General features: G+C 40.2%; 1 long non-coding RNA gene and 1 other non-coding gene across 2 annotated transcripts; both read right to left on the reverse strand.

Annotated features, from left to right (window-relative positions):
- Positions 1–13,921: 13,921 nt before the first annotated feature.
- LOC127118498 (uncharacterized) lies at positions 13,922–15,431 on the reverse strand. Its single transcript, XR_007802235.1, has 2 exons — positions 14,761–15,431; positions 13,922–14,209 (listed from the first exon to the last, which is right to left on the reverse strand). It is a non-coding gene; the product is annotated as an uncharacterized LOC127118498 (long non-coding RNA).
- A 4,225-nt stretch (positions 15,432–19,656) lies between these two features.
- LOC127124075 (small nucleolar RNA R71) lies at positions 19,657–19,763 on the reverse strand. Its single transcript, XR_007803715.1, has one exon. It is a non-coding gene; the product is annotated as a small nucleolar RNA R71 (small nucleolar RNA).
- Between the last annotated feature and the right edge of the window lie 2,417 nt (positions 19,764–22,180).

Genomic DNA, 22,180 nt, shown 5'->3' on the forward strand with positions numbered 1-22,180 from the left:
CATATTTCTGCCGATGCTGACAGGCATGAAGTTTTTCCGATATTCAGATCGAAGTGGCGTTCAGGCCAATTTTCGATATTCAGATCGAAGTGGCGTTCAGGCCAATTTCCGATATTCAGATCGAAGTGGCGTTCAGACCAATTTCTGGTATTCAGATCGAAGTGGCGTTCAGGCCAGTTTTTCGATATTCAGATCGAAGTGGCGTTCAGGCCAATTTTCGATATTCAGATCGAAGTGGCGTTCAGGCCAATTTCCGATATTCAGATCGAAGTGGCGTTCAGGCCAATTTCCGATATTCAGATCGAAGTGGCGTTCAGGCCAATTTCTGGTATTCAGACCGAAGTGGCGTTCAGGCCAGTTTTCCGATGTCCAGATCGAAGAAGTTTCCGACGTTCAGGTCAATTTTCCGATGTTCAGATTGAAGAAGTTTCTGACGTTCAGGTCGATGCAACTTGTGGCATTCAGGCCAGTTTTCCGATGTTCAGATCGAAGAAGTTTCCGACGTTCAGGTCGATGCAACTTGTGGCATTCAGGCCAATTTTCCGATGTTCAGATTGAAGAAGTTTCCGACGTTCAGGTCGATGCAACTTGTGGCATTCAGGCCATGGTTATTTCTGTGTTACCATTTATTTTGGTATCCAAGTTAACATTCTTTTTCGGTATTCAGACTGACTCTCACCGTACCAGACGGATTCTTCTTTCAAGACCACCTATTTGCCGATTCTGACAGACATTGTTACTTCACTTCACTTCAGTGCAAATTTTTGGGCTTTTATTGTATTCAATCCCTTGATACCTCGAAAGTACGAAAGCAGCTACCATCTTCTTTCCGGGTCTCCAGTTGATTGAATAGGGGCAGCTGTAATACCCCAAAATTTACCCTTCATTTTTCCTGGAAAAAAAAAAGGAAAAAAAACGAAAAAAAAAAGCGAAAAAAATGAAAAAAAAAAATGAAAAAAAAAAGTTAAAAATAAATAAATAAATAAATAAAATATAACAAATTTTTTTGGACTTGGGTCTCCCTCATTTGAGCCCACTACCCACGAAAATCAGTCTATAAATACTGAAGTTTCAGTAGAGGAAAACACACTTGGAGTTACACTGGGAGATTCACTGGAGAAAGATTTTGAGAGAAGCAAAATACTCTGAGGTTTCCTTGGAACAAAACCCTGAGGAAAAAGATAGTGAGAGAAGAACTAACAGAGTTCAGAGCAGCCTCCAAACCCTGAAGGGAACTCAACTGCACAGAATCACCTCTGCCTCACATAAACCCTAAAGATTGTTTTGTAAACCTCACGGGTGCAACTCAATTTCAATCAAGCTCTCCAATCAGGTTTGCCCTATATCCATCATCTTTATGCCTTTAATTTGAATGCTCTAAATGTATGAGGTATTATGGTTGAATTTGATACCCTTTTGATGCATGTGTTTGACAAGAGGTTTAGGCCTCCTACCCTTGGTTGCTTTTTGTGAGTTTTTTGTCAATTTTGATGGAATTATTCATGTGGTTACATTTTGATTTAGGGGCAACTCTTGGTTACCCTATCTTGTTTCACTAACCCTTTTGTTGAGTTTTTGTGAAGGCACATGACTTTTGCAGGGATAACTTGCGTGGTTTCCCACTTTATTTGTGGGATAACCCCTGGAGGTTCATTCCGATTACCTGTACTGACCCACTTTCTTTGATGATGTTAGCTTGGAAGGATCTCAGGGTTTCCCATTCCTCTAATTGTTGTTACTTCGGATCTTTATCCGCGTGGTACTTTTACATTTTTCCCGCATTTTACTGCTTTCCTAGCTGGAAGACCTCGATAGGAGGCAATGTTTTTGTGTTTACTTTATGCAGGTTCCTTTGTCCAATGTTAAGAGCTATGAGGTCTTATCCTCATTACCCTTTTGCATGCGCGTTCCTACAATGCGAACAAACCCTTCATTGATTTTTCTTCTCCATAACACACGTTTACTCCTTCTACTACAGGTGAGTAAGTCTCCAAAGGTCGAGCATCCGGTAGATTGCGTAGTAACGTCGTTCATCCAAAACCCAATCCACAACCCCTAGTTAGCCGAACTATGGCTTGCTCTGATTCTCATTCCAGATGAGATACGTAGGCATAAGACGCGATGTCTTAGCGAGCACACATCCCCCAACCCATAGGTCAGCCGAGCTACGAAGACTCTGATTCTCATATTCAGATGAGATACGTATGCAGTGGATGCGACATCCGCGCGAGTCATTTCTCTTAACCTTTTTTTAGTAAATAAACACATTAGGTAAACTCACACCCTTTAGACAAGAACCACAAAAGTGGATCCCGTAGAGTACTATGGATGCGTAGGGGTGTTAATACCTTCCCTTCGCATAACCGACTCCCGAACCCAAGATTTGGTTGCGAGACCCCGTCTTGTCCTTTCCTTTTTCAGGTTTACTTCGAGCGTTTCCTTTCCCTCCTTTGGGATGAATAACGCACGGTGGCGACTCTTCTGTCTTTTTCTTTCGTCGGTTGTTTTTTTCGCGCACTGTATTTTTCAGGTTGCGACAGCTGGCGACTCTGCTGGGGAGCAAGAAGTTGACCTCTTGCTGGTCCATCTTCCCTAAGCGAGTCCCTCCTAGCTTGTGTGATTTCTTGTTTATTGGGTGTTCATGCTTTTGTACATTTATTTACTTACTTACTTGCATTCATCTGCTGTATCTGTTGGAGTTGTTGTTTGTTTGTTGGGATGGGATGTTCTACGAGAGATAAGCCCATTACCCAGGCTTGAGTGTACACACAGGTTTTAGAGTGGATAATCATGAGGCTTGTGTGGCATGTTGCTACGTTAAATCGTTCGTGAAGATTCACACCCAGACGAGGTTTCTCTTGGATATATTATGTCCTACGGATGTTCCGTAACGACATGATGTTCCTTTAGAAATCGTCGACTCTGGTGACCATTTCCCGAGAACTCAGTCGAGGCCTCTCCTCCGAGACGTGATTATGTTAGCTCTGGTGGGCGCATTCTCGCTGATCAATCCGAGGACCCCGAGGCTGGGAACTTGCTTTAGGATGTCCTGTTGAGGGGAGTCAGTGGAGGTCTTTTATCCCGTAATAATGCCAAACCTTCAGTGGTAAACGTATTATTCGCGACTGAAGGGCTGAAGTTGACGAACTTCTGTTCTTAGAACCTACCAGTGAGGGGCGGGCTAAATTCAGGAAACCTTAACCTCCAACCAACCCGGTTTTCTGGAGCAGAGCTTTGATCTTGGATTATATTCCTTAGTGGTTTTCTCTTCAGACAGTGTAACCCGACAGATGTTCAAGCAGATACAGCAATCCTGATTGACATGCCACCACATTGCATTCACATCATCACATCATTTGCATTCATATCATTTAACACATGTTTATCCTTTTCAAGGGGGTTTAAATCTTCTTCTTGATTCTAGTCGGGGTTTTCTTCTTACACTATTTATCAAATGTGAGACTGGAATCAAGGGGGTAGAATGCCTTTTGGAATTGATAAACATGTCATTGCATTTGCATAGCCATCCGCATGTCTTGCATAACAGGTACGGCCACAATGTTCTCAGTTTGTTTGGTGTCCCACTAGCAGGATAGATGACTCAGGCGTTCACCGATACGGTACCCGAAGGAATCAATAGAGAGCGATGGAGAGCCTACAAGCAGAGCTCGCCGAGATGAAGATTCGCATGAATCAATTCATGGATTTGGTTCAAGGGGTGGCTCAAGGACAGCAGGAGCTTAGATTGTTGGTACAGAGGGATCCCCCTATTACTCAACCGGAGACGTTGGCTGATCCTCCAGCTGGAGAGGCTAATGGTCCCAATGGACCGGGGCCTATCCCGATCCCGCATGTCAACCTAGATCAACAACCTATTCAGGATGGTCAGGATGATCAGTTCCCCTTGCTTCAGGAAGACTTTGGCATGGACCCCATGTTTAGAAGATTGGAAGAGAGGTTGAAAGCAGTGGAAGGACAGAATCATCTGGGAGTAGATGTTGCTGACTTGGGGCTGGTCCCAGGTGTGAGAGTGCCACCGAAATTCAAGGTCCCGATATTTGACAAATACCATGGCAGCTCTTGCCCCAAAACTCACGTGCAAGCCTATTTCCGTAAAATGGTTGCATACTCTGATGACGAGAAGCTACTTATGTACTTCTTCCAGGATAGCCTAGCTAGGGCATCCTTGGAATGGTATATGAGGCTGGACAGAGCCCACATCCGTTGCTGGAGGGATTTGGCAGAGGCTTTCGTGAAGCAGTATCAGTATAACGCAGACATGGCTCCGGACAGAACTCAACTTCAGAATCTGTCTCTTAAAAGCAATGAGTGCTTCAGGGAATACGCTCAACGCTGGAGGGATACAGCTTCTCGTGTTCAGCCTCCGATGTTGGAAAAGGAAATGGCCAACATGTTCATGAACACTCTGCCTGGACCTTATCTGGAGCGTTTGGTGGGGTGCAATGCTTCCAACTTTGCTGATGTGGTCTCTACTGGAGAAAGGGTGGAGAATTACCTAAAGACCTATAAGAGCCAGAGTGGAGGTGGATCCTCATCAGGGGTGAAGAAGTCGTTCATTCAGGGACAGAAGAGGGGAGAAGGGGATGCAAATGCCATATCTTCTTATCAGAACAGGGATAACCGGAGGAATAATTTTCAGAATTATCATCAGCAACCGTATGTTGCGGCTGTGACCATTCCAGCTGCAGCGCCACTACAACAACAACAATCACAACGTCAACCAGCTCAGTATCAACAGCAGCAGCAACCGGGTAACAGACCCGCTTATCAACAGAGGCAAAGGATGATGGACCGGCGTTTCGACACCCTCCCAATGTCGTACGCTCAGTTGCTTTCTAGTTTTCAACAACTACAACTTGTGCAACTGCGCACTCTGGCTCCTCCTATTGGTAGACTTCCGGTGGGTTACGACGCCAACGCTAGGTGTAGCTTCCACTCGGGGGCACCTGGCCACAATATTGAGAACTGCAAAGCTTTTAAGCACGTAGTTCAAGACCTCATAGATTCAAAGGCCATCGACCTTGCACCGGCTCCGAATGTCGTTAACAATCCCATGCCCCAGCATGGTGGTGCGAACGTTAACATGATAGAGGGAAAAGCCAAGTCCATTAAGGATGTGTTGAAGTTGAAGACTCCATTGTTGGATATCAAAGGATGCTTGCTGAAGGCCGATGTTTTCCCCGGTTGTGGGAAGGATTGTTTGGATTGTGCCACTCAGAGTGGAGGTTGTTTGAAGCTACAGCAGGGTATCCAGGCCTTGCTCGACAAAGGTATCCTCCAGGTTGAAGATTTGTCTGTCCAAGAGTCTGTGGAAGAGGTTAAGGCGGGTGCCTCTATCTCATCCTTTAAGCAGGCACGGGCCGTGGTGGATTCAGGTGTTGCTCCCGGTTGGGGGCGTCTGTTGGAATTACCAGTGAAAGAAGATAAGTTCGGGATTGGGTACCAGCCAGCTCTGACTTCTACAACATCAACACTTCAGGGGCCTATCACTTTCTCCCGTGCTGGCATCATTCAGTATGGCCAGGTCTCTGCGGTCAACGAAGAAGATGGGGATAGTGATTATGACATTGACAACTGGGTGCGTCCGAGGATCTTGGGTGAAGTCATCAACAATTGGTCTTCTGAAGAGATTATCCAAGTCACTCTTCTTGAAGAGTAATTTTCTTTGTTTATTCATGCATATCCAAGTCTTACGTTCCGCCCAGGGCATAATGACTCATTGTAGGGCCCGTCTATGTGACACTTGCATTTTTATCATAAATAAAGGACGTATTTTTGCATTCAAATATTTCGTTCCCTGTCTTTCTATTTTTGCAGTTTTTCAAAATAAAAAAATGGCAATGTTTTGTTTAGTTTCCACTTTTTTTTCACACTCATAAGCACATACCATCACTCATGCAGATGCACATCACCGGATCCTATTGATAACGGTTCTGCTATGGCTCGCTTCGACTTTGAAAATCCAATCTTTCAAGCTGAAGAAGAGGGTGATGAAGACTGTGAACTCCCTGAAGAGCTTACCAGGTTATTAAAACAAGAGGAAGGGGTTATTCAACCGCATCAAGAGTCTGTTGAAGTGATTAATCTCGGCACCGAGGACGCCAAGAGAGAAATCAAGATAGGGGCTGCTTTAGAAGACAATGTGAAGAAAGGGCTGATTGAATTGCTGCAAGAATACGTTGACATCTTCGCCTGGTCTTATCAGGACATGCCTGGGCTGGACACAAACATCGTGGTACACCGCTTGCCTCTCAAAGAAGGTTGTCCTCCGGTCAAGCAGAAGCTCAGAAGAACAAGACCAGAGATGGTCGTCAAGATAAAGGAAGAAGTGCAAAAGCAGTTGGATGCAGGGTTTCTAGCAGTCACCAATTATCCGCCATGGGTTGCAAACATCGTCCCAGTACCTAAGAAGGATGGAAAGGTACAGATGTGTGTCGACTACCGGGATCTAAACAGAGCTAGCCCTAAAGATGATTTCCCATTACCTCACATTGACGTTTTGGTGGATAATACAGCTCAGTTCTCGGTATTCTCCTTCATGGATGGTTTTTCTGGCTATAACCAAATCAAGATGGCACCAGAGGACATGGAAAAGACAACTTTCATAACCCCATGGGGCACCTTCTGCTACAAGGTGATGCCGTTTGGTCTGAAAAATGCCGGAGCAACATATCAACGAGCTATGGTAACTCTGTTCCATGATATGATTCATCATGAAATTGAGGTTTATGTGGATGATATGATTGCCAAATCTCAGACAGAAGAAGAACATTTGGTGAATTTGCAGAAACTATTTGAGCGTTTGAGGAAATTCAAACTGAGACTTAACCCGAACAAGTGCACTTTCGGGGCGAGATCGGGAAAATTGCTGGGTTTTATCGTTAGCGGAAAAGGGATTGAGGTGGATCCCGACAAAGTAAAAGCGATACAGGAAATGCCAGAGCCAAGAACAGAGAAGCAAGTCCGTAGTTTCTTAGGGAGGTTGAACTACATTGCAAGGTTCATCTCTCACCTAACAACCACGTGTGAGCCAATTTTCAAATTGCTGAGGAAAGATCAGGATATCAGGTGGAATGAAGATTGTCAAAGGGCTTTCGAGAAGATAAAAGAGTATCTACAGAAACCTCCAATCCTTATACCTCTAGTTCCTGGGAGACCTCTGATAATGTACCTGTCAGTGACCGAGAACTCGATGGGGTGTGTATTGGGACAGCATGACGAGTCTGGTCGAAAAGAGCATGCCATATACTACCTTAGCAAAAAGTTTACCGACTGTGAAATCAAATATTCGCAGCTTGAGAAAACTTGCTGTGCTTTGGCCTGGGCTGCTCGCCGACTGAGGCAGTATATGTTGAACCATACTACCTTGTTGATTTCTAAGATGGATCTAGTGAAATACATATTCGAGAAGCCAGCTCTCACCGGAAGGGTCGCTCGTTGGCAAATGATTTTAACAGAGTATGATATTCAGTACACGTCACAGAAGGCCATCAAAGGGAGTATTCTGTCAGACTATCTTGCTCAGCAGCCGATTGATGATTATGAGCCGATGAAGTTTGATTTTCCAGATGAAGACATCATGTTCCTCAAGATGAAAGACTGTGAAGAGCCAGTTGTTGAGGAGGGACCTGATCCAAACGAAAAGTGGACTTTGTTGTTTGATGGGGCTGTCAATGCTAGAGGAAGTGGAATTGGTGTTGTCATTACAACTCCGAAAGGTGCCCACATACCCTTCACCGCTCGTTTGACTTTTGAGTGCACAAATAATGAAGCTGAGTACGAGGCCTGTATCTTGGGTATTGAGCAAGCCATTGATTTAAGAATCAAGACTGTGGACATCTTCGGAGATTCAGCTCTGGTGATCAATCAAGTGAATGGTGATTGGAATACTCTTCAGCCTACTCTGGTCCCCTACAGAGACTACACGAGAAGACTGTTGACTTTCTTCACAACAGTAAAATTGTATCATATACCTCATGATGAGAACCAGATGGCAGACGCACTTGCTACTCTATCCTCCATGATCAAGGTAATTCATTGGAACCATGCTCCCAGGATCGATGTGATGCGCCTTGACAGGGCCGCGTATGTGTTTGCTGCTGAACTGGTAGTCGATGACAAGCCCTGGTATCACGGTATCAAGTGTTTTCTGAAGAATCAAGAGTACCCTGCAGGGGTATCCAACAATGACAGAAAGACTTTGAGAAGATTGGCAGGCAGTTTCTTCTTGAACAAAGACGATGTGCTGTATAAGAGGAACTTCGACATGGTTTTGCTCAGATGCGTGGACAGACACGAGGCGGACATGTTAATGCAGGAAGTTCATGAAGGTTCCTTCGGTACTCATGCCGGCGGACATGCAATGGCTAAGAAATTGTTGAGAGCGGGTTATTATTGACCATGGAGTCAGATTGCTTCAAATATGCTCGGAAGTGTCATAAATGCCAAATATATGCTGATAAGGTGGATGTACCGTCGAATCCTCTGAATGTGATGTCTTCGCCGTGGCCGTTTTCTATGTGGGGTATTGACATGATTTGAAAGATTGAGCCGACTGCTTCCAATGGGCATCGCTTCATCCTTGTTGCCATCGACTATTTCACCAAGTGGGTCGAGGCAGCGTCGTTCGCGAATGTCACCAGACATGTGGTTGCCCGTTTCATCAAGAAAGAAATCATTTGTCGCTATGGGATTCCCGAAAGAATCATTACTGATAATGGTTCTAATCTCAACAACAAAATGATGAAGGAGTTGTGTCAGAACTTCAACATTCAGCATCACAATTCTTCCCCTTACCGCCCTAAGATGAACGGCGCTGTTGAGGCGGCAAATAAGAACATAAAGAAGATTGTGCAGAAGATGGTCGTCACGTACATAGATTGGCATGAGATGCTACCCTTCGCCTTGCATGGGTACCGCACTTCAGTACGTACATCGACCGGGGCAACCCCTTACTCCCTGGTGTATGGTATGGAAGTAGTCCTACCTGTTGAAGTGGAGATTCCTTCTCTAAGAGTCTTGTTGGATGTCAAGTTAGACGAAGCCGAATGGATTCGGACAAGGTTCTATGAGTTGAGTCTTATCGAAGAGAAGCGAATGGCAGCCGTTTGTCATGGGCAGTTGTATCAGAGTCGGATGAAGAGAGCCTTTGATCAGAAAGTGCGTCCTCGTTGTTTCCAAGTCGGAGATTTAGTGTTGAAAAGGATCCTTCCTCCTCAGACAGATCACAGGGGCAAGTGGACTCCTAACTATGATGGACCGTATATTGTCACCAAGGTTTTTGATGGTGGGGCCTTAATGCTTGCAACTATGGATGGTGAAAACTTCATTTCCCCTATGAACTCAGACGTAGTTAAAAAATACTTCGCATAAAATAGACCCGCTGGACAGTAAAAAGAATAGTCCAGGCAAAAATGGGCATCCCGACGAACCAAGAAAATGAAAAGGTTCGGGCAAAAATTAGGGATTAAAAATGAAAAGATCGTACACCCGGTAAGTTGAAAACCTGAAAAGGCAACTTAGGCAAAAATGGGTATCCCGGTGGATTGAAAACCCGAAAAGGGCGATCCAGGCAAAAGTTAGGGATTAAGCGAATGACTGCGTTCTGAGTTAGTTCTGAATCTCATCTCATGTCGATGACTGGAAATTTTCGAAAGGTAGGAAACAGTCCAATCACCTTTTCAGAAGGCTGATCATCTGGAGGATCTTGAAGACGAGCAAGTCATAGCAAAATTGGAACCCAATAGAAATCCATTTCACATTGCCATTAGATTAATTTCTGTTTTTATCTTTTGTGCGATTACCTCTTTCCAGGGATTGCTTCCTGATGTAATTGCCTATTCATAGGCCATTCAATCAATAAAATCATGTTATTCAGTATATCTCTGTTTTCATTTTCATTTTACTGTTTTGTTTGCAAAAATGACGTCCGAATTTTTGATAAACATTGCATCATGACACATAAGGGCTTTACAGGTACATGCTTAATAAACATTTAAAATTGCTGTAAATTTTAAGTGCTTTGGATCGTCTATTCAGAACAGATACCCTCGGGGCATTTCCTTAAAATCCCCTGCAGATGATCGTGAATATCTTCCCCAGTGAAGTCGCCAACAGACGAATCTGGTGTCTTATCCCTGCAGAGCTGATCAGAGTGTTGGATTCTTCAATCCCCAGCAGGTTCTCACCACTGTACTTCCCCAAGCGTTTGTTTCAGGACATACACTCCCCAGTAGAGTTGACAGTGCCAGACTATATATCCCCAGCGGAGTTGACAGTGCCAGACTGTATCTTCCCAGCAGAAGTGGCTGCTCCTTAGAGTTCGAGGCCAGATCGATAATCCCAATGTCAGATCCATGGTTTCTTTCCGTTGAAGCAGAACCTCGGTACCGTATCGGTGTTTGCTTCCCTTGCTGAGTCATCTCTCGCAAATCATGGTTGCCAGAACCACTATCGCTTTCCCCAACAACAGGTTTTCAGTGTCGTTCTCTCCCCAGTCAGAATCTCGGTATTTCGACATTGCTAGAACACCGTGTGGCGGGTCATTTCCCCACAGAATTCTTTGCGCTGTGCATCTCCAACAGCCTTGCCAGGGTCCAGAAGATGGTGATCATTTCCCCAGTAGATCCCCTTGCCTCAGCTTGGCATTCTACCCAGCATTTCGCATCCCTGAATGTAGAATCATATTGCATTGCATCCTCCCAAATCGCGTAGCATTTCCATTTGCATGGAGCATTACGCCATTGAAAGATTCAAACATACGCATGTAAGCATAAAACATTCTCGGTATCCCAAGTGATAAGCTAGAAGTTGTTTCCAGTACTCAGACTGAAGATTGTTCATGACCCACCTTGGTTATCCCCAGCAAGTGTCATTGGCCCATGCGTCGCCTCTATTATCTTTCCATATTTCTGCCGATGCTGACAGGCATGAAGTTTTTCCGATATTCAGATCGAAGTGGCGTTCAGGCCAATTTTTGATATTCAGATCGAAGTGGCGTTCAGGCCAATTTCCGATATTCAGATCGAAGTGGCGTTCAGGCCAGTTTCTGGTATTCAAATCGAAGTGGCGTTCAGGCCAGTTTTTCGATATTCAGATCGAAGTGGCGTTCAGGCCAATTTCCGATATTCAGATCGAAGTGGCGTTCAGGCCAATTTCCGATATTCAGATCGAAGTGGCGTTCAGGCCAGTTTCTGGTATTCAGACCGAAGTGGCGTTCAGGCCAGTTTTCCGATGTCCAGATCGAAGAAGTTTCCGACGTTCAGGTCGATGCAACTTGTGGCATTCAGGTCAATTTTCCGATGTTCAGATCGAAGAAGTTTCCGACGTTCAGGTCGATGCAACTTGTGGCATTCAGGCCAGTTTTCCGATGTTCAGATCGAAGAAATTTCCGACGTTCAGGTCGATGCAACTTGTGGCATTCAGGCCAATTTTCCGATGTTCAGATTGAAGAAGTTTCCGACGTTCAGGTCGATGCAACTTGTGGCATTCAGGCCATGGTTATATCTGTGTTACCATTTATTTTGGTATCCAAGTTAACATTCTTTTTCGGTATTCAGACTGACTCTCACCGTACCATACGGATTCTTCTTTCAAGACCACCTCTTTGCCGATTCTGACAGACATTGTTACTTCACTTCACTTCAGTGCAAATTTTTGGGCTTTTATTGTATTCAATCCCTTGATACCTCAAAAGTACGAAAACAGCTGCCATCTTCTTTCCGGGTCTCCAGTTGATTGAATAGGGGCAGCTGTAATACCCCAAAATTTACCCTTCATTTTTCCTGAAAAAAAAAAAAAAAAAAAAAAAAAAAAACGAAAAAAATGAAAAAAAAAACGAAAAAAAAAAAGTTAAAAATAAATAAATAAATAAAATTAATTAAATAAATAGATAAAATATAACAAATTTTTTTGGACTTGGGTCTCCCTCATTTGAGCCCACTACCCACAAAAATCAGTCTATAAATACTGAAGTTTCAGTAGAGGAAAACACACTTGGAGTTACACTGGGAGATTCACTGGAGAAAGATTTTGAGAGAAGCAAAATACTCTGAGGTTTCCTTGGAACAAAACCCTGAGGAAAAAGATAGTGAGAGAAGAACTAACAGAGTTCAGAGCAGCCTCCAAACCCTGAAGGGAACTCAACTGCACAGAATCACCTCTGCCTCACATAAACCCTAAAGATTGTTTTGTAAACCTCACGGGTGCAACTCAATTTCAATCAAGCTCTCCAATCAGGTTTGCCCTATATCCATCATCTTTATGCCTTTAATTTGAATGCTCTAAATGTATGAGGTATTATGGTTGAATTTGATACCCTTTTGATGCATGTGTTTGACAAGAGGTTTAGGCCTCCTACCCTTGGTTGCTTTTTGTGAGTTTTTTGTGAATTTTGATGGAATTATTCATGTGGTTACATTTTGATTTAGGGGCAACTCTTGGTTACCCTATCTTGTTTCACTAGCCCTTTTGTTGAGTTTTTGTGAAGGCACATGACTTTTGCAGGGATAACTTGCGTGGTTTCCCACTTTATTTGTGGGATAACCCCTGGAGGTTCATTCCGATTACCTGTAATGACCCACTTTCTTTGATGATGTTAGCTTGGAAGGATCTCAGGGTTTCCCATTCCTCTAATTGTTGTTACTTCGGATCTTTATCCGCGTGGTACTTTTACATTTTTCCCGCATTTTACTGCTTTCCTAGCTGGAAGACCTCGATAGGAGGCAATGTTTTTGTGTTTACTTTATGCAGGTTCCTTTGTCCAGGGTTAAGAGCTATGAGGTCTTATCCTTATTACCCTTTTGCATGCGCGTTCCTACAATGCGAACAAACCCTTCATTGATTTTTCTTCTCCATAACACACGTTTACTCCTTCTACTACAGGTGAGTAAGTCTCCAAAGGTCGAGCATCCGATAGATTGCGTAGTAACGTCGTTCATCCAAAACCCAATCCACAACCCCTAGTTAGCCGAACTACGGCTTACTCTAATTCTCATTCCAGATGAGATACGTAGGCATAAGACGCGATGTCTTAGCGAGCACACATCCCCCAACCCATAGGTCAGCCGAGCTACGAAGACTCTGATTCTCATATTCAGATGAGATACGTATGCAGTGGATGCGACATCCGCGCGAGTCATTTCTCTTAACCTTTTTTTAGTAACTAAACACATTAGGTAAACTCACACCCTTTAGACAAGAACCACAAAAGTGGATCCCGTAGAGTACTATGGATGCGTAGGGGTGCTAATACCTTCCCTTTGCATAACCGACTCCCGAACCCAAGATTTGGTTGCGAGACCCCGTCTTGTCCTTTCCTTTTTCAGGTTTACTTCGAGCGTTTCCTTTCCCTCCTTTGGGATGAATAACGCACGGTGGCGACTCTTCTGTCTTTTTTATTCGCCGGTTGTTTTTTTCGCGCACTGTATTTTTCAGGTTGCGACACATGTGTTTTGTTTTAAGCTAAGATGGATCATTGGAAAAGACTATGGTGATGAATAATATTTTAAACTCACTTTGAAATTGTTTTGTTTTAAGCTAAGATGGATCATTGGAAAAGACTATGGTGATGAATAATATTTTAGACTCACTTTGAAATTGTTTTTTTTTATGACTTATGATGCACATTTCTTGTTGCTCATTTAAGTTAACTGGAGACCAAATTGAAAATCCAAATTTGATTAATGTGGCCAAATCCATTTTTAATTTGGATTAGATTTTAAGCATTTTAAATAACTCACACAAATGAGATATTAGAATAAATCTTAGAATGTTTCTTTTAAAAGGGATTAATTGCATATTTAATTGTTACAAATAATTCAAAAGGGGGGGGGGGGGGGGGGGGGGGGGAGTACATGATATAGGAGGTTATACGTTTCAACCCCAATTTTCATAGTCAAAGTTCCAATTAAATTCAAAGTTCTAATTAAATCCAAATGTTACAAATTACTCCAAAAAAGGCCAAGGCATAATCAAAAGAGTTTAAAATATGCAGAGGTTACATGATTAGTCCCTAAAGTTACAATCCAAAAGTCTTGTTACAGCTAAATAAATTTGAAGAAAAATTGAACAAGTTGAGTATCCAACAGATTGAAGCAGCTTCCAAGACTTTTCCAAAAGCTCTTTTGGAAGCTCCAACGCCCCAATCCCAAGCTGGCGCCGCCTCCTTTCCTAATCAACATCACTTCACCTGCAAAAAAAACAATTCAAAGAAAAAGCTTATCAAATAAGCACTTAAAACAAACTGGAAAATAAACGATTAAATAAACAGGTAAGTATGTTGCACGATGAATCAAAGAAAACACCCAAAAAACACATTCCAATATCCAAATAAACAACCTTAAATCCACAAAGCAAACATCCCATAAAATCTGGAAACAAGATCCAATAAGTTATCTCACAGAAACCAACATTCATATATAACAAAATCAATTAACAGTGAGAGGATACGTTTTTGAGATCCAACAGAACAGAGCAATTCATTTTTTTTCAAACCCAAAACAACAGAGCAATATTTTCAAAAAGTCCTAAAAAAGCTAACAGCAAGAACGTAACAGCAAGAACAACAAAAACAGTTTTTTTCGAAAAAAAACTAAAGAACCCACACAGAAGATAACAGAGTGATCTGTTTTTGAAAACCCAGCAGCAGGATCTTTTTTTCAAAACACAAACACCTCCTTATAGTCACTGCGATCAAAGAAGCGGATTCAAAAGAAGCAGAAGAGATCGAGACTCACATACCCGTTCGTTCATCCTCAAGATACCTCGATCTGGTAAAATCCCTTGTTATTATTGTTGATTTTGAGTTACTTTGATACAACCAAATGCATGCATAGTTCTTCTTTTTCTTCCCGCAACCTTGCACCTATGTAAATATATGGTTTGGTTTTGGGTTCGATATTTGGGTTTCGTTTGCGATTAGGATTCATAGGATGTATGGCTGTAGAATATAGATCTACTTTTGTGATGTTGAAGGGGGTTTTGTGCTGATTAGAGGTAAGTGTTTCTTTTAAGTAATGTTAGAGAAGCTAAAAGGAAGCGTTTGTTTCATTTGGAGAGAGAGAATGAAACGACAGAGAGAGAAGGTCGTGAGAAAGTGGAGAAGTCGGCAATAATGCGGCTTGTGTGTATTTGGTTTGGGATGACAACATTTTAATTCCTATTTAATTGTTTTATTATTCCAATTCTTATTTAAGAGGAGTGTTTAATAGAGAGAGAGAAATGTTAGGATTTTAAAGTGGGAAAGGAGAGATGTATTCGAACGTTTGTTTATTAAGTTCAGATCCCTTTTTTTTTCTTTTCTTTAAAAACTAGTTTTAAAAGCATTAATGGAGGAAATTTCCCACTGCCCAAAGTCAGATTCCGTTTTCAATACTCTCTCATGTAATTAATGACCATTATTCCTTGGTAAACTCTCCATGTGACCGTAAATGGGGAAAGTTTGCTTTTCCTCTTTCATTTCCCTTGCAGTTTTTTTGTTGGAGTGTTTGAATTTAGACTGGTTTTTTTTTTGTTGGACCGAATCCACTTGGGCCCCTCGTTTTGACCCACCGTTTACCTACTGTTGTGCGCCCTAGTAGGCTTAAGGGACTTTCAGGGCCCATCTGTTTTTCTGGTAGTTCCTTTATTTTTATTTTTTGTGTTAGCCTAGATTTAATTTAAACTTATTTGGTTTAAAGCATGATTTTTATTTGTTTTTACTAAAATCTTACTATCATAGTTATTTAACAATAGAATTATTTACTATTTAATTAATTAATTAAGTTTAATATCATTATCACCATTTATTAGTCAAACGTAAGTAATTACTCATTTTTTTATGAAAATTGTGTGTGCCACCATTCTGGTTTATTTGTTTTATTTTCTTTTTTTTCGAAATTGTAATTATACTATTGTTAATATTATTTTATTTTATTCTCGAAATTGTAATTATACTATTATTAATATTATTTTATTTTTATTTTTTTCGAAATTATAATTATACTATTGTTAATATTATTTTATTTTATTCTCGAAATTGTAATTATACTATTATTAATATTATTTTATTTTATTTTCGAAATTATAATTATACTATTGTTAATATTATTTTATTTTATTCTCGAAATTATAATTATACTATTGTTAATATTATTTTATTTTATTTTCGAAATTATAATTATACTATTGTTAATATTATTTTATTTTATTTTTGAAATTATAATTATACTATTGTTAATATTATTTTATTTTATTTTCGAAATTATAATTATACCATTGTTAATATATATATAATATATATATATATATATATATATATATATATATATATATATATATATATATATATATATATATATATATATATATATATATATATATTATTATATATATATATATATATATATATATATATATATATATATATATATATATATATATATATATATAGTAAATATGTAATTATATTACTATTATTATTATTAAAAAATAAATACACAATTATATGGTTGTTATCATTATTAATATTTAATTATTTGGTTATATTCATTTTTTTTATTACTACTTATTATTTAATTAAAATAAAATAATTAGTTAAACATCCAATTAATTAATTGACTATAGAATCACAAATGACCTTCATAATTTAGATGTTTATTTATCTTAAGGAGTGTATGTGCATGATTATTCTTTATCTATTTGTTTATATTGAACCTTGAGTGTACACGAAATGATATGTTATAATTGTGACAAAATCACGTTGCTTTCATCGATTTTAAAATAATCCGAGCCGATTTCAAATCACATACTTCTCGATTCAAAGTCGAGCCCATTTTCAAAACACCTTTGTAAGTCGATCGCTTGTAAAAGCATCGCCATCCACCTCACATAGCTTACTCTTGGGCCTTCTTACAATAAGACCTATTCGGTTTTAATTAATCGATTAGATGAATCATTCACTAAAATAAAATTCACTCCACTCGTAAACACAAAATTAAAACCTCAATCCAACATCGAGTATTTTCATTGAAAGTTAAAATACTTAATCACATCTAAACAACACTTCATTTGAAAATGAAAAAGGGGATGGTTTTGAGTTTTCAACTCCTCTCCTCGATTATTTGAATACGAGTTTTCTTACTCGGTTAGTTAAATGATCGTCATTTCTAATTCATTTAAGTACAAACAAATCAAACCCTTTTATAACAAGAAACCAAAAGGGAGATAACTTTGAGTCTTCAATTTTTTCTCCTTGACCATTTGAATACAAGTTCTCTTATTTGGTTAGTCAAATAATTGTCGTTCCTATACCAACTTCCAAACTCCGATTAAATCGAAATATTTTCACAATAAGCTAAATGAAAAGGGAGTTGACTTTGAGTTTTCAATTTCACTCCTCAATTGTTTGAATACGAGTTCTCTTACTCGGCCAGTCGAACAATTGTCATTTTTCCACCAACTTACAACTTAATCAAATTATTTTCATAACAAACTGTACGAAAAGGGAGATGGTCTTGAGTTTTCAATTCCTCTTCTCAAATGCTTGGATATGAGTTGTCTTACTCGGTCATTCAAGTACTTGTCGTTCATTCTAAAATATGTCAACCATATACAACCTTATTTTCATAAATATTCAGATGAAACAGAAAATAGTCTAGAGTCTTCTATTCCTTTTCCCGATTTTTAGGATACGAGTTGTCTTACTCGATTATCCGAGTATTCGTCATCCGTTCAAGACACTTTAATTATTATCAAATCCTTTTCTATAATTAAGGATGAAAAAGAAGGTGGTTTAGAGTCTTCTATTCCCTTTCCCGACTGTTAGGATACGAGTTGTCTTACTCGACTATCCGATTAATCGTCATCCAACCAAAAATATCTCAACACATCAAATTTATCTGTCCTCGCCCTCGTGCGATCGAAACCAGTCAAACAAAATATCCAACATATTAATCCAACTTGTCACCCTCGTGTGATCAAAACTCTTTTCAAAAAGAACATTATTCAATCCTTTCTAATGCGCACAACAAACTAGTACTTAAGCCTCCGTCGAGAGTAGACAAGCCAGCGTTTAGCCTTTAGAACGCGATCTAAAACAACTGTTCACTAAAAGACACCAACCAACCGTAGTCCCCGAACTACGAATGCTCTGATTTCCTTATTTAAGGATACGTAGGCAGGAGATTGCTGTATCTTCGCGAGCACAGTAATAAAAAATCTCCCCTTTCCCTTTCTGAGGTTCCCATCCATTTTAATTTCTAATATCTTATAACCCAAAGATAACAAACAAACATAAATTAACACTCGAAATGCACATTAGAACTAAAAGGTTCCCGTTGAGTACAACGGACGTAAGGGGTGCTAATACCTTCCCCTTATGTAATCCACTCCCGAACCTGAATATGGTTGCGACGACCATTATTCCATTTCCTAAAGGTTTTATCGATATTTTCCTATTCCTTCATTGGGATAAATAAAGTTCGGTGGCGACTCTGTTCGAACGCAATTTTTTCCACGACCATCGCGAGGAATCGTATTTTTCGAGATGCGACAGGATGTTTAAACGATTAGTGTTTTCTTAAAAAGAGTTTCTATAGATTCTCTTGTTTTCAAAAAGTGATTTTGGACTTAACTAATAAGTGACAACTACGTTAATATAAAGTCATAGTCTATTCAACAGAGCGAGAGTTTGAGAAAAGGCTTTTAATCAATAGTGTCTACTGAAAAGATTTATTTTAAAACCAAGAAACCAACGAAGATTTGACTCCCTAATTACGACGAACTACATACTGATATCCGCTTAATTGATATTTAATTTATATCTTATTTTAGTTTTAACTTTTCCCCCAAAACAATCAAAGTATTATCCGCCTTAGCTTTACGAAGTAACCTTAGAAAACGGTATATCGATTCATAAGTCCCTGTGGGATCGATATCTTTTAAAACTACGCGATAGAACTGTGCACTTGCAGTTTGTACCCCAAATTCGACTCATAAAGTCGCGATCAAGTTTTTGGCGCCGTTGCCGGGGACTTTTATTTAGTCGATATCGTAACTCTTCTGTTACGCTGTAGAGACTAAGGCTTTTTTTTTCTTTTCTTTCTTTCGTTGATTTGTATGCCACACACTCGCTCACAAGGCGAGCCGTACTACTTACGAATCAACGATATCGAACTATATCTCCGAGTCATACGACGAATTCGGGAATATCGTGCTGCAAACAATCTCCCTCCTAGCGAAATTCCTGATCTAAAAAATCTTCTTCCTTCGATACCCGAGATGGCAGAACCAGCTCGTGCTCTTTGAGATTACGCCGCTCCATCGCAAGATGAGCCGCATTCGAGTATTGCTCCACCCGCAATCGAAGCAAACAACTTCGAACTTAAACCTTCACTGTTGCAGGCAGTGCAATAGAACCAATTCTCTGGAAATCCTACCGAGGATCCAAACCTTCATTTATCCGTATTTGTTCAATACGCTGATACTGTTAAGGCTAATGGTGTCACTTCAGAGGCAATTCGACTTCGTCTTTTTCCTTTCTCGTTAAGAGATAGCGCTAGAAGATGGCTTCAATCTCTTCCTTCCAACTCAGTCACCACATGGAACGAGTTGAAGAAAGTCTTTCTTGCCCGATATTTTCCGCCGAGCAAAACAGCTATGTTAAGAGCCCAGATAAATGGATTTAAACAGAAAGATAATGAGTCTCTTTTCGAAGCATGGGAAAGATACAAAGACATGATGAGACTTTGTCCATACCATGGTTTAGAGGACTGGTTAGTAATTCATACCTTCTATAATGGTCTCTTGTACAACACGAGGTTAACAATAGACGCCGCCGCAGGTGGTGCACTAATGAACAAACCTTATGCTGATGCTTACCAACTTATCGAAAGCATGGCCCAAAACCACTATCAGTGGGGAAGCGAACGAACAATGGTGGAAAAACCTCAAACGAAAACTGGCATGTACGAGATAAGTAACCTTGATCATGTTAATGCAAAAGTGGATGCTCTGGTCCAGAAAATTGAAAGTTTAAATGTATCGCCTCCAGCCACCGTGGTTGCCATAACTCAGAATTGTGAAGTCTGTGGAATCCAAGGTCACACTCCTGCAGATTGTCAACTCCTAACAGGAATCCAAGCGGAGTAAGTAAACTATGCTCAAGGAAGTCCCTACTCGCATACCTATAACTCAAACTGGAAGAATCATCCCAATTTTTCATATAAGAGTAATAATGCTTTATACGCACCTGGACAATCTCCGAATCAAGCCCCGGCTATACCTCCAGGATATCAAAAGCCGATCCCATCTACACCTAACAATAACGCTCCTAGGAAATCCAACTTGGAAATCATGATGGAAAACTTCATAGCTTCTCAACAGCAAACCAATAAAGATTTCTTAAACCAGAATGTACACACTGGCGAACAAATTAAACAACTAGCAAGTAAAGTAGATGCCCTGGCTACCCATAACAAAATGCTGGAAACGCAAATATCACAAGTAGCTCAACAACAAGCGCCTACTGCTGCCCCAACTGGTACGTTTCCTGGACAGCCCCAACCTAACCCGAGAAGCCACGCTCACGCAATCATACTAAGAAGTGGAACGGAAGTGGAAGGACCGTCTGATCCAAGGATAGAAAACCAAAACTCTAAAAAGCCAACTGAGGAAGAAAATAAACCTAAGGAAAAGGAAGAGAGTAATAAGGAAACCGTAGAAAAGAAAGAACCTTATGTACCTCCACCACCTTATAAACCACCTATCCCTTACCCTTAAAGGCTTATTAAAACCAAAGATGCGGGCCAATTTAAAAAATTTGTTGACCTACTAAAACAATTAAACGTCACAATTCCGTTTACAGAAGATATTACGCAGATGCCCTCATATTCTAAGTTCTTAAAAGAAATTCTTTCTAATAAAAGGAAACTTGAAGATAGCGAAACTGTCACACTCACCGCTGAATGTAGCGCTATAATCCAGAATATGCCTCATAAACTTAAAGATCCGGGTAGTTTCTCTATACCCTGTCACATAGGAAAATTTGTCATAGATAAAGCCTTATGCGATTTAGGAGCCGGTATTAGTGTTATGCCTTTATCCATATGCAAGAAACTGGAAATGGGAGAATTAAGACCAACTAAAATGTCTGTGCAACTAGCAGATCGTTCCGTTAGATATCCTGTAGGAATTCTTGAAAACGTTCCCGTGCCTATAGGTCAATTCTACATTCCAACCGATTTTATAATCATGGACATTAGAGAATATGAAGTTACACCCATTATACTGGGAAGACCGTTCTTAGCAACCGCCGGTGCGATCATAGACGTAAAACGAGGACGACTCACTTTCGAAGTAGGTGAAGAGAAAATTGAGTTCATTCTTTCCCAATTTTTGAAAGCACCTGCAATAGAAGATACATGTTACTTTATGGATATCATCGATGAATGCATAAAAGAAACAGAGTTAGAAAAAGACAAATCATTTGACTATCTTGTAGAAGACAAACTTAACCAATGTTTAACAATAACACCGGATCCTACGCAATGCCTTAAGAAACCAACCCTAGACCTGAAAACACTTCCCAAAAATCTGAGATATGAATTCCTAGACTTAGAACTTGAACGACCAGTGATAGTTAATGCAGACCTAGGAAGACTCGAAACAGAAAAACTCCTGCATATATTAAGAAAATATCCAACCGCACTAGGATACAACATCACTGATCTTAAAGGAATAAGTCCTTCTATTTGTATGCACCACATCATGCTAGAAGAAGACTGTAAAACTTCTAGGGAACACCAGAGGAGACTAAACCCGATCCTGAGTGAGGTTGTGAAGAAGGAAATAACCAAGTTATTAGAGGCAGGAATCATATATCCTATATCTGATAGCAAATGGGTTAGTCCTGTACACGTAGTACCAAAGAAAGGAGGTGTAACAGTTATTGAAAATGAAAAAGGAGAAACTATAACCAAACGTATCGAATCGGGATGGAGAATGTGCATTGACTATAGGAAACTAAACAAAGCAACCCGAAAAGATCATTTCCCTTTACCATTCATTGACCAGATGTTAGAACGATTAGCAAAACATTCTCACTTCTGCTATCTAGACGGTTATTCAGGCTTCTTTCAAATACCAATTCATCCTGATGACCAAGAAAAGACAACGTTCACAT

This window comes from Lathyrus oleraceus, chromosome 2, assembly GCF_024323335.1.
Source record: "Lathyrus oleraceus cultivar Zhongwan6 chromosome 2, CAAS_Psat_ZW6_1.0, whole genome shotgun sequence".
Classification (NCBI taxonomy): Eukaryota; Viridiplantae; Streptophyta; class Magnoliopsida; order Fabales; family Fabaceae; genus Lathyrus; species Lathyrus oleraceus.